The sequence below is a fragment of the Hipposideros armiger genome, unplaced genomic scaffold (assembly GCF_001890085.2).
Source record: "Hipposideros armiger isolate ML-2016 unplaced genomic scaffold, ASM189008v1 scaffold_106, whole genome shotgun sequence".
NCBI lineage: Eukaryota > Metazoa > Chordata > Mammalia > Chiroptera > Hipposideridae > Hipposideros > Hipposideros armiger.
The window spans coordinates 3,373,964-3,390,436 of NW_017731456.1; positions in this window are offsets into that span (position 1 = coordinate 3,373,964).

Here is a 16,473-nt window from a genome sequence, read left to right on the forward strand (position 1 = left end):
TATAGGAGGGTGTGATACTTTGCTGAGTATACCTTTTTTGTATAGTTTTGACTTTTGGAAGCATTTTAATACTCTACAAATTAAAAAAAAATCATTAAGAAGGGAAGGGCTAAACCTGAAAGCAAATGGAAGCAAATCAATCTAATTGTATTTTAAATGAATACTATAACCTGGCAGAAAGGAGATAAGAAAAGGAATGGAAAGGAAAGGAAAAGGAGAAAGAAAGAATTCAGTTAATTATGAACACAGTCTTTCACTATATTGCCTCAGTCATGGGCAGGATAAGGTGTGTATGGGTGTGTGTGCTGGGGAGGGTGGATGGGTGCAGGTTGAGAATTGGAAATAAATCTTGAACTCTTTTTAGCAGTTTCATTTATTGTCATAGTATTGGTGAAGAAATGCTGAAACTATTTTAGATGTATTATAAGACTCAGCAAATGAATAAATACGATGTTGTTTATTCATAATTCATCTGTAGGAGAAGAGACATACACATATGGAGTATGGAAAAGCAAGAAAAAACTGTAGGTATGAGCTGGAATTGGCAGAATTAGGGTGGACACTTGATTCCTTTAAACAAATGTGTGTGTGTGGGGGGCCAGCTGAGTGGCATGTTGGTTAAGTGTAGCCAGCAGCCAGCATGAGCGGCCAGCAGCTGCAGTAAGAGGCCGTCCAAAAGCCGGCGACTGATCTGCCTCGCCAGGGAAGAGCACAATGATGGTGCCAGCTTGGGCCAGTGAAGCAACGTCCTCCACAACTAGATTGAAGAACAAAACGACAGCAACTTGTCTGTTCCCCTTCCCCCAATTCCCCAATAAAAATCTTAAAAAAATGTTAATGTCATAAAGCAACAAAGGAACAAGAGAAACAACCAAAAATTGTACACCTGAAACTTGTGTAACAACTAACCATTGTCACCTCAATAAACTTTAATTAAAAAAAAAAAAAGCTATGGAACTATTTCAGACTAAAGAAGACTGAGGAGACATGACAGCTAAATATAGTATCTGACCCTATATTGAATTCTGCATAGGAGGGGGAAATGCTGTAAAGACATTAATAGATCAACTAACATTGAGGATGGACAGTAGATTATATAATTGATGATTTGAGAGAATATCCCTATTCTTAACACTTACACACTATTTAGGGGAAAGGACCATGATGTACAGCCATATATAACCGGGCAAAATGTTAACAGTGGGCAGATCTGGATGAAGAGGATATGGGTATTCATTTGTACTATTTTTATTTTTGCAATTTTTTGCAAGTTTAAAATTATTTTCAAATAAAAAGTCAATTTAAAAAGGGCATATTTTATAAAAGAGTTAAAAATAACAAAGGGAGATTTGAAACAATATTATTTAGCAAGTGGAACAAATGGATGCAAATTTTATGGCAGACAAATCCTTCTATAAAACATTTGCTTGATTTGCTAAGTAGACAAATGGAAAATGAGCTTGTAGTGTTGTACAATAGTCATTTAAAGACACATTTTAAATGTCTTCTCTTCCTAGTCCATCTGTTTCTAATGCCACAGGAAAAGTTATAAATACTTCAAAATGAATCAACTTGAAAAAAACAAAAAGTTCTCATTCTTAAAAACAAATAGCACTGCTTATTCGATCAGTTATAATGTAGCAATTTTTTGGCAAAGGTAAACAAGATTAATTTAGAGATAAACAACAAAGCTAATTGCTCGGATGACTACCAAGTCTAGTGGAAATCTATTTTCAACTAAGAAATACCCAAGAAACCCACAACTAGTTGTCTTCTTAAATGGGAAGTGATCATTAATGTTCAGTGTCATAGGACACACATCCTCCCGTTGCCCTTAGCATGGCATTATACTTTCGACAAGATATTTTTTTCCCTTTCAGTTGTGCATTATTTTGAGCATTGTTCATGGTATCAGACACCTTTTGTGTGCTTCTCACCTGCCTCTTAGGCCTTTAACAGCTTGTTCCACCCCAGGCTCTGAGCCACCTGCTGTGCATGAACTGGGACCAATTCCACAGAACAACCTGACATCACATTGACTTCTACCTTCTCTGCATATTCTCACCTTCTGTTGTGTAGACACTTGGCATGAGACCCAAAGAAATGCTCAGGGCCTGCATTCTTGCAACTCAGATGGATGGAGGGAATTAGTACCCCAATTGGTGAAATTTGGGTAAGGTTGAGCCAGTCTAGATGGAGTTTCCTCTGAAGCAGTTTTTTACGTGGCCTCTTGGTGGACAGTACTCTAAGATCTAGGAATCAGTTGTATTTAATAACAAGAGGTAATCTGCTCAGTAATGAATCTTCTTGGATTGGCTCTCAGTTTTCCCCTGCCTCCTTCTCCTCTTCTGTCATTCTTGCTCCCTGGGATTACATTCTGTAATAAAGTAGCAGCACCTAAGTTTTGCTTCAGACTCTGCTTTCTGGGGAATACAGTTATTAGTTGCTCAATGAATATAGAAAAGTATGGGTGAATCAAAAGTATTGGGTTGTCGGAAAAGTCATGACGCATGTTTGCAACAGATGGCACTAGTTCATTTTTGGAAGTACTAGAGTCATTCACATCTGTGTTATTGCTATGTCATTTGACAGCTGACAGTTCTAGCTTCATTCTAAAAAAAAAATTGGGTGATTTGGTTGAGTTTTGGAGATTTTACAAGTTGAAGATGGAAGACCAAACTGCATTTTTGCCATATTCTACTGTTTTACTTTCATAAAGGGAAGAACATGGGTGAAGCTTTGAAAAGTTGCATAAAGTTTATGGTGACAATGCTCTATAAGAACATCAGTGCCAATGATGGTTCACAAAATGCCATGCTGGTGATTTTGATCTAATGATGTTCCTCGGTCAGGGAGGCCCACCGAGGTTGATGACAACAAAACAAAGACGTACATCGAGTCAAACCCATGTTACACGACATGAGAGATTGCAGAAACATTGAACATCCATCATTGAAACGTTCACAACCACCTGAAGGAGCTGGGATACGTAAGCAAGCTCGATATTTGGGTTCCACATGAACTCAAAGAAGTTCATTTGATGGCACATGTAAACATCTGTAATATGCTCATGAGGAAAACGGTCCTTTTTTGAAGTGACTGATAACTGGTGATGAGAAGTGGATTGTTTACAACAATGTAGTGCACAAACGTTCTTGGTCCCAATATGATGATTCGCTTCAAACGACATCGAGAGCAAATATTCATCAGAGGAAGGTTATGGTCTCAGTGTGGTGGGATTTTAAAGGTGTCATGTTTTTTGAGCTGCTACTGAGGAACCAAACAATCAATTTGAATGTGTACTGTCAGCAATTGGATACTTTGAACGAATCCATCATCCAGAAATGTCCAGAGCTTGTTAATTGTCAAGGAGTTGTGTTCCATCACAACAATGCGAGACCACACACAAGTTTGATCACCTGTCAAAAATTAGTGGATCTTGGATGGGATGTGTTGTCACACCCACCATACTCGCCTGACCTTGTGCCATCAGACTTCCACTTGTTTTGCTCTCTTCAAAACTCCTTGCGTGGTATAGCGTTCAGTTCAGATGAGGCTGTACATCAGCACCTTGTTCAGTTTTTCACAAATAAAGACAGTTCCTTCTATGAACGAGGAATTATGAAGTTCACTGAAAGATGGCAAAAAGGTATTGAACAAAATGGGCAATATAACATTGATTGATCATTGTTCTTTATATAAATAAATGATCTTTGAAAAACATAGACAAAATAAGTCATGACTTTTCCGACAACCCAATATTTGGTTGGTATTTTTATTTTGAGGCTTAGCACCCTCTAGTGGAAACTATTTTTCACTTTCAACCATACCAAGACAGACCCCCATAGGTATGTGTGTGTGTACACAGTTTAGGATTCCCAGGCAGAGATAAGTCTGGCTGATATAGCAAGAAATAAAAAGGGCTGCATTCCTGCTTTTCTCTCATCTAGGTGCCAGAGTATTTACCTATTTCTATTGATACCTGGAGTGGTACTTATAAAATGGGAAAAGTAAGACTGACTAACCCCACATTACATGATGTGAATTAAACATAAATAGAAAAAATCAATTCTGATTACTTTAAGCAACACATCTGATGGACCTTCCAGATGATCTTCAACAAAAAATAGATGTTCTTGGAATTATCTTATGTTGCTTTTGCCCCATGTGGTCTGTGTTCTTTTACAGAGCCAGGTGTTAATGAAAGCCCATAGTCTTGACCTCTGCCAATGTTCAGAGCTAATTTTTTTTTTTTTAGACAGGTTACATTCTTTTTTTTTTTTTTAAGATTTTATTGGGGAATTGGAGGAGGGGAACAACATTGGGGAATTGGGGAAGGGGAAAAGACAAGTTGCTGTCCTTTTGTTCTTCAGTCTAGTTGTGGAAGACGTCGCTTCACTGGCCCATGTTGGTGTTGTGATCATTGCACTCTTCCCCGGTGAGGCAGTCACTCACTGGCCATTGGACAGCCACTCAAGGCGGCTCACAGCAGCTCATGGTAACCCGCTGCTGGCCAGCCCCACTGCAGTCTATGCTGTCGCCGGTGACTCATGGCAGCTCTTAACCACTGCGCCGCTTGTCTGGCTTGCTTAGAGCTAATTTTAAGTATCTCTTCTTTGTTAATGAAGCTTTGATTTTTAAAAAATGTCCACCACATTCTGCCTGTGGTTACCTTAGGAATTATGTTCACCTGTAAGAGATATACTCTGTTTTTATTACCCCATGTCCACTTATCCGTTTTGTGGCAATGGTACCTGATTTTGTTTTGGAATATGTAACCCTCCTCCATTTTCAGCCATGAACTTCTTTTTGAAGATGACTTAAGCCTCAGGCTCCAGAATCCAATTTGCATATTTCATCACCCTAGCAACAGCATTGGTTTTGGGTTGGGCATGTGCTCAATCAAGACCATAAAGGCTAAAGAGATTTGATTTTTAATTTTTTGTTCAACTTTTTGGGAAGAAAATGTCCCCTTGCACTGAAATTGTGAGTCTGAGGCTGCCCAGGAGCCACCATGCAAAGTCTAAGAATCTAGCCAATCCAGAGGAAGCAGAATAAGAGATGGATCCTGGTAATAGCATCTGATTCTTAAACGAGGCCACAGGTTTAACTACCCTGGCGGTAATCCCGAGTATGCCTCGGGGTTCATTTTCACTGCCAGAAGCGGTAATCCCGAGTCACACTAGGGATTACACTGCAGTGTCCCAGAGAAGTCCCTTACCTGCTCTCTGCGATCCTGTGGTGTCCCCTGTGATCGCCGACGAGAACGCCGGCCAATGACAAATTGCAGTGTTTTTTATTTGATTACATTATTGAATAAAATTATATTGTTTTTTTGTAATTATTTATTATATTATAATTTATGATTTTGTGTTTCAAACTTTATCATACCTGGGATGCCTAGTAGACTCTTGTTTGGACAGATTTAAGTGAGTAATTCCTAAGAATTACAGGCCTACAATATAAAACAAATTTCCATGCAAAACAATGTACCGCTTTGGGTACAAAATTACTGACATAATCAGACTGCCAGGGAGGTTAAGAATCTTATAATCAGTCCCTCTTATAGATTTAGTTATGTGAGCCAATATCTTCTCTTCTTTGTTTAAGCTAGATTGAATTGGGCTTTTTGATTACTTGAAACTAAAAGATTCCTAATTGGTAAACTGTTTAATTCTGTCCTCCAACTTGAATATTTTTTTGGTATTCATTATTTTAGCAAATGCCACTATCATTCACCCCATTGTGCTACCTAGAAACCAGGGAGTCATCTTGACACTTCTCTCTTCCTCAAGCCCCATATCTAATCCACCAGTGAGTTTTGGATATTTTGCCATTTAAATATTTCTTGGCTCTATTGCTCTTTGTCCAAGATAGCCTTACCTTGGACTATGAAAATGAAACAAAAACAAAATAAAACTCTTAAATGTCTCTGTGCATCCCCTCATTCATCCTTCAACCTGTTCTCCACTCCTCATCCAGAGGGATTTTTTTCAAAGTACAAATCTGAACATATCACCCTCTTTCCATCCCAGTTCTCTGATTAAAACACTATTCTTATTGTTAGGATAATGAAAACTCATGTGAGAAGATCTGACTCTCACTCACCTGTGTATTCCCATCTGATACCTCTACTCTAGCCACTCAGGGCCACTGTACATTTTGATTCTTCTGCCTGGTTGTTCTTCCTTCCCCTTTTCAGATCTTAACTCTGAGCCATGTCCTCAAAGAAGCCTCCCTTGACCCCCTTTGATTAAGTTCAATCATACTATTACAACCTCTCATATCACTATGTGTTTGATTTGAGGTTTGTCCCAAAATAGGAGTGATTCCTCTTTCTTGACCACATTTGTATCCTTTTAACAAGAATGAGATGCTAAGACAGAGGCCAGTCAAAAAAATTTCACACATCCTTGTGTCAGCGATTAAAAACAGTGTCAAACTGTTTTTAAATATTACCTGCACTGCCATTTGTCTGAAGGTGGTCCTCATCCTAGAGCACGGGTTTGGATGGTGAGAGGAGGCAGTGAGGAGGAAGGGGGTGAATGTAAACAAGGATTGATGTAGAGCAGATGGGCCAGGTGTCCTAGTTCTTTTTTACAACCTGCTGACTGGGACTGATATTATTAATCCTGGCTTGGAGCAAAATCTTTATAATTTTACTTTAACGTCCAAGTGTGAAACCCACACCATCATCCCAGAATAGACTTAGTAGATCTTGTGGTAGCTAATGGAATATGTTGCTCAGTATCTCCCATGAAGTGAGAACATGCTGCAAACAGAGCAGTTAATTGACAGCTTCCAGATGCTGTACTTTTGGGATCCATTGAAGAGTCCATGACAAGGAGGCTATATCCTCCCTGGGTTGCTCTAAGCCAATAACTGAGCATGGCAGGTACACTAGAGCTGAGTCATTTTGACCCAACACAGTTCTCTTCCCAGGGGCAAACTGCTCTGGACTGCTCCATTGGCCTGGTCAAAACTTTCTGAGATCTGCTCTACAGCCTGAGGCGTTTGCCTACCCAATCCTCCTTCCTTCCTCCCTCTTTTCACAAGTGTCAGATGAGCATCAAGGTCTGAATGCTTTTCCCATCCACTCTTGCTCCTTCTTCTTTATTCTTCATAGTTATTTCCCCCAATTAATCATCTGCATATCTAATTCTATCTTGGAATCTGCTTCCTGGAGGACCTGAACTGATAAACACGTTCAGTTGGAAGCTGCTTGTGGAAGAAAGATGTGTAATGTTTTCCTTTCTCCTTCCACCATAGCTGGAGGGAAGGGGGTAGAAGCAGTGTTGGGGGACCAGATCCTTTCTTGACCATCTGGATGTTGGTGATGGCTAATTGGCTGTAATCTTCTGAGCTCATCATCACCATCAATCAAGATCATTCCACATCTCCTGATCAGGGAGACCACCAGGTCTGAATTGTGATGGACTTGTCCCTGAGCAGCTGTCTAGGCATCTGTGGTTTCCATTAAGTATTTGGCTGCATCTTCCATCTGACAGCCATCTTACCTACAACTCTGGTGAATGTGGTCCATTTGGCAAGAGCCTTTCCTTCCATTCCTATCCATCTTTTGATGTCCCTGTCTTCCCGATCTTGAGATCTATGGGTGTGATTGTGATCCAGTTGTCCATGCCTCTCAGGAAACAGAGTTTGTGTGTGGTGGGGAGTAGCACTGGGGCCTGAACCTTGTACTCTTTGGTCTGACTTTGCCAATACACATCCTTTTCTTCCAAAATTTATTTCCCCAAGTTTTGGTAGCAAGCCCTGAGTGAGGCTCTGCAGACAAGCACTTGGCAAGCAAGACGAGCCTCCTGCTCCTGCAGCCCCGCTGCAATACAGCTATATGTCTCACTGAGCCAGGATTGAGGGTTCATGCAACAAACTCTCACATCCAGGAACTCGAATCTCACCCAAAAAAACTTTTCCTATTTTTCAGCTCATCTTTATTTTTATCTTTCTTTCCCTAGCAAGGGGTCAGGGGTTGGGAAGATCAACTGTTCTAGTTTGCTCAGAATTTCTTTTTGGTTTCAAATGGTAACTTCTTCTTTGAGCTTAATCTAGGACATTTTGGAGTAGGTATTGGAAGAGCCAGGAAAAGAAAGTAAAATTTATGTCTTAAGTGGCTGTCACAGGTTAAACATATATCTTACAAATCACTTATAGTGCCAACTTTAGTGAGTTATGAGGATTAAACAAGATAATACATGAAGAGTGTTTAGACTACTGCTGGGACAGAGTAAACAATCAGTAATATTAGCTATTACTTTGTATTGAGTAAAAATTTAGCTGAAAATAGGAAATAATTCTATTATGTAAAAATCTTATAAGGCATATTTCTTAATTTTCCCAACAAAAGTGAGAATTTGTAAGGCACACCATTTTGTCCAAAATGGCAAAAGAAAGCATTATATTGTATTTATATTTTTAAAAATTATGACATTCTGATTTACTTGGAAATTGTTGTTCATTTGTAGCTAGGGGTGTGATGAATCCCATCTATGACCCTTTGTAATAATAGCAGGGACAGAATCCAAAGGAGAGGGCTCTGTGATAAACTCCCTTCAGTGTCACCTGCTTTCTAATGCCATGTTTCCCTTTGGAATTTCTCCTTAGCCTGTACATTGGAGTATCTCTAGCTCAGCAGTAAATGACTTTCACAGTGTGAAAATAACGATGTTTTTGCCACACGGAGTGCCCTCTGAAAGAGTCATTTTCACTCTGTTACGATTTGCATCACCATGTGTATATTAGTCACCAGTCTGTTGCCTTAACTACTTGGCTACCTCAGCCCTCCATGGGTATATTGTTTAAACTGGGCCACTGTGACACACTGGGCTGTATTTCCCAGGCCTTCATATGATCACTATGCTCAAGTTCTATAGCACATTTTCCCTCAATTATTGTGATATTGTGAGTTTAAAAATGAGAGATCATTAAAATATCAGTTTAGAACAATTCCGTTTCTTGAATGCTGCCAGTATTTGTACTCCTGGATAAATAATCTTTTACAGCAGGGGTTAGCAAGCTACACCTGCCTTTGTAAGTAAAGTTTTGTTGGAACCTAGCCATGCTCATCCCTTTATGTATTACCTGTGGCTCCTTTTCCACTACAATGGCAGAGTTCAGTAGTTGTGATACCAACCATATGGCCCTCAAGTCTAAAATATTTTCTATTTGGTCCTTTACAGACAAAGTTTGTCCACTTCTATTCTTCAGTGTAATTATTTCTTCAAAAGAATGTACACTAGCACACACAGGTGGGCTTTTCAGAACTTCTCTTAGAGACAATCACTGGCCATTCCTGAAGAGGAGGAAGGGGCGAATATAATTATTTTCTTCATATGAGCAGGGAGAATGAAGACCAGTCTATGCTGCTGCCAGAGAACCTACCATCCCATCCCGTGAACCATTACAAGTTTATTCTTCGGCATGTGGCATTTGGGACCCAGCTTCCTCCTGCTTTGGGGATTAATGTGACACTATCAATTTAAATGGGAAGGAAGAAAAGAATGGTCAGGTTTTTCCTTTCATCTATATTTTGCCTCAAGTTGGCAGCCTTTCCTCTTAGCTCTGGGGCTCACAATTATCCATGCCCTTTTAATATTAATAAGCTGCACAACAGGGGGCAGCTTTTGAAGTCTACCTGAATTTTACAGTTGCTTCTGCTCATATTTCCTTCAGAGTTTTGTTACCAGTGGATTGAGTGTGACGGTCTTTCTCACTCTCTTCTTCACGTATCCTATCCTCTACTTCATCCTTTCCTTTTGTCTCTCTGAGCAGTGTTTTGTAAATTTTTTTTAAAACCTCTGTTTTCCAGTTCACTAAATCTCTCAATTGCTGAGTCTAATCTGTTGCTCTTTAATTTTTTTTTTTATTTCTAGAGTTTTAATTTAGTTCTGTTTTATATCTAGCTGGTCAATTCTAATAGTCTCATATCTTTTTAATATTTTCAATACTTATTTTTTGAAACATATTAAACCTAGTTATTTAATATTTTGGGTCTGATTATTTCAATATCTATTCTTTATGGCCTTGTTTTGCTATTTATTCGGTCTGATAGCTTTTACTCCTTGTGGTTTGTTTCCTTCTCAGTTTGATAATTTTTTATTGTGAACTTACATATCTTAGAACATTATCTCTGAAAATTTTCTTTGAGTCTGTGCCTAAAATTAATTTCTCTAAAGTGAATGTGATTTTTCTGCCAAGTTTCTGGGAGGACTGTCCACCAAGGGTCCACTCAAATTACCCTTGGCTTAGGGTTTTTATATACATGGGCAATGTGGCTTTTGGCCCTCAAATCATGAGAATGCACATTTGTATGGGGACTTCTCATTGGAGATATTTATTTTTTCTTTTCACACAAAGCTAAGGCTGAGAAAGTCAAGCATCTCCACGATTCTCTCCATAGGTAGCGATTATTTCTAGTTCACCCACTGAGAGTATTGCCTTTTGGTGATCCTGACTTTATGAAGGGTCTTTGATCCAACCACCCATTCTGCTTAGACTCCTGTTTACTGTCAGTGGCCCCTTAAAATTCAGAATTTAGGTCACCAGGAATCAGTAAGTGCCTCCAAGTAAAGGTTGGCTCTGACACTAACTTTATTTTTTGTGCATTGTTAGATTGTTCTGAATAATTCTGTTCCTTCCCACCAAACTCGGTTACACTTTCAAAATTTTGTCTCAATAAGAAAAAATTTTTTTTAGCATTTTCTGGTGCTCTGTCTAGAAGGGGTTTCACCTAATATGTAGATAGCTATATTGCCAGACACACTCATTCATTTATAAAGACTCTTTTTATCTACTCTTGTATGTTTGCATCTCTCTCCCTTCTTCCTCCACAACATCTTGAATTTTTCCTTTAATCCTCATGTTTTCTATTCTCATCCTCTTTCAAGTCCTCTACACCTTTCACTTGGACTATTGTAAGCACCTCCAATATCGACCCCCCCCCACCCCTTACATCGCTTTCCAGTTCGCCCTGCATGTAAGTGCCAGAAATCTACTTAGACAAACAAAATGCAAAACAGTCAGCAATAGAAGTTTGTTTCAGCATCTTGGAAAAGAGCTCAGAAAAAATCATCAGCAATCCAAGAAAAGGAAATTGTGTTGTTGGAGGAAACCTGTAAGTAAATAAATACATATATGACAATCAGATAAGTACTGTTGCAAAGCAGGTCCAAGAGGCTATCTGTGGGATCAGAGAGAAAGGAGAGATCAAAGATGACTGGATAGAGGAGTGGGATTCCAAATGGCTTTACAGAAAAAAATGGCATCCCAGTCAAGTCTTGAAATAGTTGTTATCCAGGTGAAAAGAAGAGAGTAATCTGGGGGCAGAAACAGTATGTATAAAGACACCACTGCTTATGGTTTATTTGGAGACAAGAAAGTTGAGTAAGATGTAGAATAGCAGACATTCCAATGGTAGAAGATGTTGCAATTTGGATTTCTGTTCTGCAGAAATACATAACAAGAATAACACCTCTTTAATTCTTTTCTATATTTTATCTCGGTTCACCAACCCAACAGAAAGGCAGAGAGGTAGTCTTATGTCCTACACATTTGAAGTTGCTTTATTAGTCACCTAGTCCATACCTGAGGTTTAAATCTTCCCAAATGGGCTGTGACTTTCCTCTTGACTGCCTTTATGTATAAATAGTGTGGGGGCAATTGTTAAGACCAGGTTCAGGAGTCAGATGGCCTGGGTTCAAATCCTAGCTTACTGCTATGGCAGACATGGCCAGACCTGCTGCACTAAAAACTCAGATGGGCACAGTGACCAAGAAAGAGCCAAAATATGGAAACAATTAGATTAGCTAATAGTGACTCAACCAGAAATTATGGATCTGGGGCATTGACACGAAGGTCTAAAGGACGTGGTTCCTTCTCAGCCTAAAAAAGGATAAAGGGCCAGGACAGTGTTGCAGATTCTTCCAAAGGGGAGGATCTGCACACCACATGAACTGCGAAACTACTCCACTTTAGGAGTGCTTCCTGGAAAAAAAATGTTGTTACTAGACAGATGTATCTATCTCCTTCCCATTGTTACTGGCGCCCTGAGTCCTTGCAATCTCCCAGGATGGAAATCAAGGGAGGTCACCAGATACAAATGTAGACAAAGAGAAAGTTCTATTGTGCTTGTGCACAAGGAAACCAGCACCATGAACGGGAAGAAATGGGTAGTTTCCTGAGGGAGGATGGGACAGGGTTTTAAAGGCAGGAGGAGAACTATGTTTAGGCGTGTAGAGGCAGCGGTTTCATGGCACCTGTTCCGTGTGGCTACATATTTCTTCAGGCTTCACATGTCTCATTAGCATGTTAAATCTCCACCTCTGGAAGTGATTTTTAGCATTACAATGAAGAAAGTGTCACACAGGGGGGACTGTGTATGTGGAGCCAATGGGCAAGTTCTTTGGCTCTTGTATGCAGATTTTATGTTTGGGGACCCTGGGGCCCTTAATACTGATTAAATACAGGTTTTTCTAGGGTGGTGTCCTTGGGGAACTTATCTAAGTATTAGCAGCTGGCTCCTGTCTGTTCAATCTGATTGAGTTAACAGCAGGACATTGCCTTCCAGTCTCACCATCTTGCTCTTATGTGTATTTTTTGCATTGCTTAATAGTTGAAGTGATAATAAAACAACAGGAAAGTTAGCCTTGGCTCACTCAGGGTAATCAGTCTTGTCAATTTGAGCCTAGACCCGCCTTTGCATAGCTTAATCACTTACAAGTTATAGTTTGCTCTAATGTAAAATGGAACTGATTTAAAGATTAAATGAGATAATGATTGCAAAGTACCTGACTCACAGAGACTGTGAGCTAAGGTTGGTATTATTATTAAGTTACAGGCTCACATGGTTACACATTCCATCTGCACCAATTCTTTCTTAACCAGAATCAGATGGTCATATCTGAAAACTTTACATCATGGTTTTTGTTAAAAAGTTTTATAGAGTGACCCAAATTCCTCCTTCACAGCTATTCTCTTTTCATATTGTGTTTATATCATTCAACTTGCCTATCCGAAATTTGCTCCCTCATTCTTCCACATCTTAGTTCATGGCCCTCTAGGCCTATCTTTCCATTTGATTAGACCAAAAATCTTAGAGTCAGTATCATCAACACCACTTTTTCTGACATCCCATATCTAATCTTTTATATCTCTGTGCCCGTCTCATCCAAGTGACTGTACTTTCTCTCCTGGCTTATTGCAGTAACCGCCTTAATTGATCTCCCTGTTTCTGTCCTTATCCCCATGTAATTTATACTTGCTGCAGCATCCAAAGTAAACTGATAAAATAAAAATTTGGTCCAACCTGTTACTCATTTGTTTAAACCCTCAAATGGCTTCCTATGTCACAGAATAAATGAAAAAGTTCTCTTAATGTGAGCTATGAGGCCCTATATAATTAGAACTCTTATCTCATCTACTATTCTCCTCCTTGCTCCCTATATACAAACTGACTTCCCCAATCTGGTATTTGTACTATGGTATGAATTTTGGAGTCCAAATGCATGACTTTACATTATCTGTATGCAAATATCTTTTGCTTAGATGTGGTTTTTCAGAATTATCTTAAATTCTGGTGCTCTCATCCACCTGAAGACCATTCTAAGTGCATGTCATGTTTACATTTGATCAACATGTTAATTATGTTTTTATTCACAAAGCCATGAATAAAAATGTTCAACAGGTCAGACTGGAGAACAAAGAGATTGATTGGTTCACCACTTGAGACCTTTAGGTAAGACTACTAAGACTCTTAGTCAGTTGCAAATACATATATCTCTTCACCCTGCATTTCTCGAATGTGTTCGTTAGCAAGGTAAGGAAACTCAGAAAGGGTAAATGGACAGTTGCCCAGGGACACCTGGCTAGGAAGCAACAGATATGGATCTGACTGCCAGTCTAAGGCCTGTCCCAATATTGCATAATACTTGAGCATTTTCACATTTTCTACACTAAACACAGTGTTTTGCAAGTTCTCAAATGGATGCATGCTTATTGTTGATTAATAAGCCTTACCTTGATCTGCAAAGTAAGTCCTTCATTTAGACCTGTGGTTTTCAACCTGGGCAATTTTGCCTCCACGGGACATTTGCAATGTCTGGAGCCATTTTTGATTTTCACAAACGGGAGATGCTACTGTCATCTTGTGAGTAGAGGCTGTGGATACTGCTAAACAGCCTACCATACCAAGAAAAGCCCCCTACAACAAAGAATTACCTGGTCCAAAATGTGCTGAGGTGGAGAAGCCCTGATTTAGAACTTAACTGATTGATTTACAAGCAGTTAAGAGAAGGTTTAAGAGTGCACTAAAGCAAACTGATGGTTTTTCTCTGTTTTTTCTTGTTTATGGACCCATTTTGAATAAAACAAAAGAGCACTTGAGCTCAAAACAAACAAACAAACAAACAAACAAAAACCAGACATTCCATGAAAACCAGCTCCTTTCAGTACCTGCCGTCCTTATGCTGAGAGGTGGGAGCCAAGTACCAGGCATCCTCCTCAGCTGGGATAAAGTTGTTCTCCTTACATATTCATGTTTGCAATGGCATTCTTCACTGAAGAAATTCAGGGCACATCATTAATTAAAGCAATGAATTCCCCAGGAACAACACTAATTAAACCTCAAAATCAAAACAGCATAAAAAAGCAGACCTCATGTTTACATCCCATCTGAGCAACAGAGAAAAAGTCAGACAGCTTCATTAGGCCAAGCGGGGAAATGTGAGATTTATCAGGAAGGCAGGCCAGCCACTTTCACGTAGGCTTTCTTCCTCTTGTTTCTTGCTGCTAGTTCTAAAAATAAGCTATCAGCAGAGCTGCCAAGAAGCAAATAGCTGTTGATAGTGGCAGCACCATCATTTACATGGTATGTGTTTATCTTCAGTGAAGAAGTGGTGAAATTCTGGAGCAATGGGGGATTAGAGTTTACTAAGTCAGAGACCCACTCTCTTAGCCTAGACACCCCTGGCCCTCTGCTTTTCTACTCCATACTTGATACTTTGGCAAACTCATAGCTTAACTTGCATGTATTTTCTGATTAAGTCTATGTCTATATTTTAATTTTCAGCAACTGTGCTGAATGCTTTGCATGCCTTATCTTTTTTCATAAATCCTTCAACATCTCTATGTACTCATATTCACATTTTCTAATTTATAAAATTAAGGTTTAGAGAAGTAAGTGATTTGTCCAAGGTTTCATACATACGTATATATGTGTGTGTGTAGTTAATGCAAAAGCTGGGACTCAAACCCAAATCTTTTATCCCCTCTTCATGTTCAGTTGTGTTGGTTCAAGTTCCCATTGTTGCTCATCTGAATTATGGCCCTAGTTTCCTAACTAGACTCCTTGGTCTTGCTTCCTTGCATGCCATCCTATGTTCTGCAACCAAAATCATCTTTCTGAAATGCAGACCTAATAACTCCCTTACTTAGCCTAACTAAATAATTTATGGTTCCTTGAATTTATCAGGTCTCAGTCTTTACCATGTTGTTTGCCTGACATTTATTTTTCTTAAAAGTTCAACTGAGGGGTGGGCCGTGTGGCGCGTTGGTTAAGAGTTGGCTTGGGATGCCAGCTCTGAGCAGCAGGGCCCTGGTTTGGATTCCACATGAGGGCCAGTGACACTGCCCTCTGCAGCTAAGATGGTGAACAACAGCTCGACCTGGAGCTGGGCTGCTATGAGTCGCCAGTGATGGTGTAGGCTGTAGTGGGCTGCAGTAAGTTACCGTGAGTGGCCCGCAGCCAGTGTGAGCGGCTGCAGCCAGTGTGAGCTTCCAAGAGCCGCCATGAGTGGCTGTCCAGAGGCCAGCGACCGATCTGCCTCACCTGGGAAGAACGTATGATAATACCAACATGGGACAGTGAAGCAACTTCCTCCACAACTAGACTGAAGAACAAAAGGACAGCAACTTGTCTGTCCCCCTCCCCCAATTTCCCAATAAAATCTTTAAAAAAAAAAATTCAACTGAAAGGGTCAGCCATATTGAATAATAAGATAGCCATACTTCCTTCAAATATAGGCCATGTTACTTGCCTTATTAACCTCTGTTTTATAAAAGTGAAAAAAAGGTAAACTTTTAGAGTAATCTAATGTGTCTGTGAAATGATTTCTCATCCACAATATTGGAAAACATTTTTTACTTTTGTCAATTATGCCATTTAAATTTATTTCATCAGGCCTCACCATTTTGCCATTGGATTATGATGAAATTCAACACTTTTTCATTACCTTGTCTCTAAAATGTCACAAAAAATATTTTTTTAGTGTTCTGAAGGCACCTCAAATAATATTTCACTTATCTCTTTTATCCTGAAAATTAAACACATATTCAAGGTGCACATATTTGTGGATGTGCCAATTGTTACCTCTCTCTGTCTTCTCATTAATTGATGTAAATCCACTGACATTTGGACCCACTTAGTCCAATACTTCAGGAGGTGTTACATTCAGGGAAGTA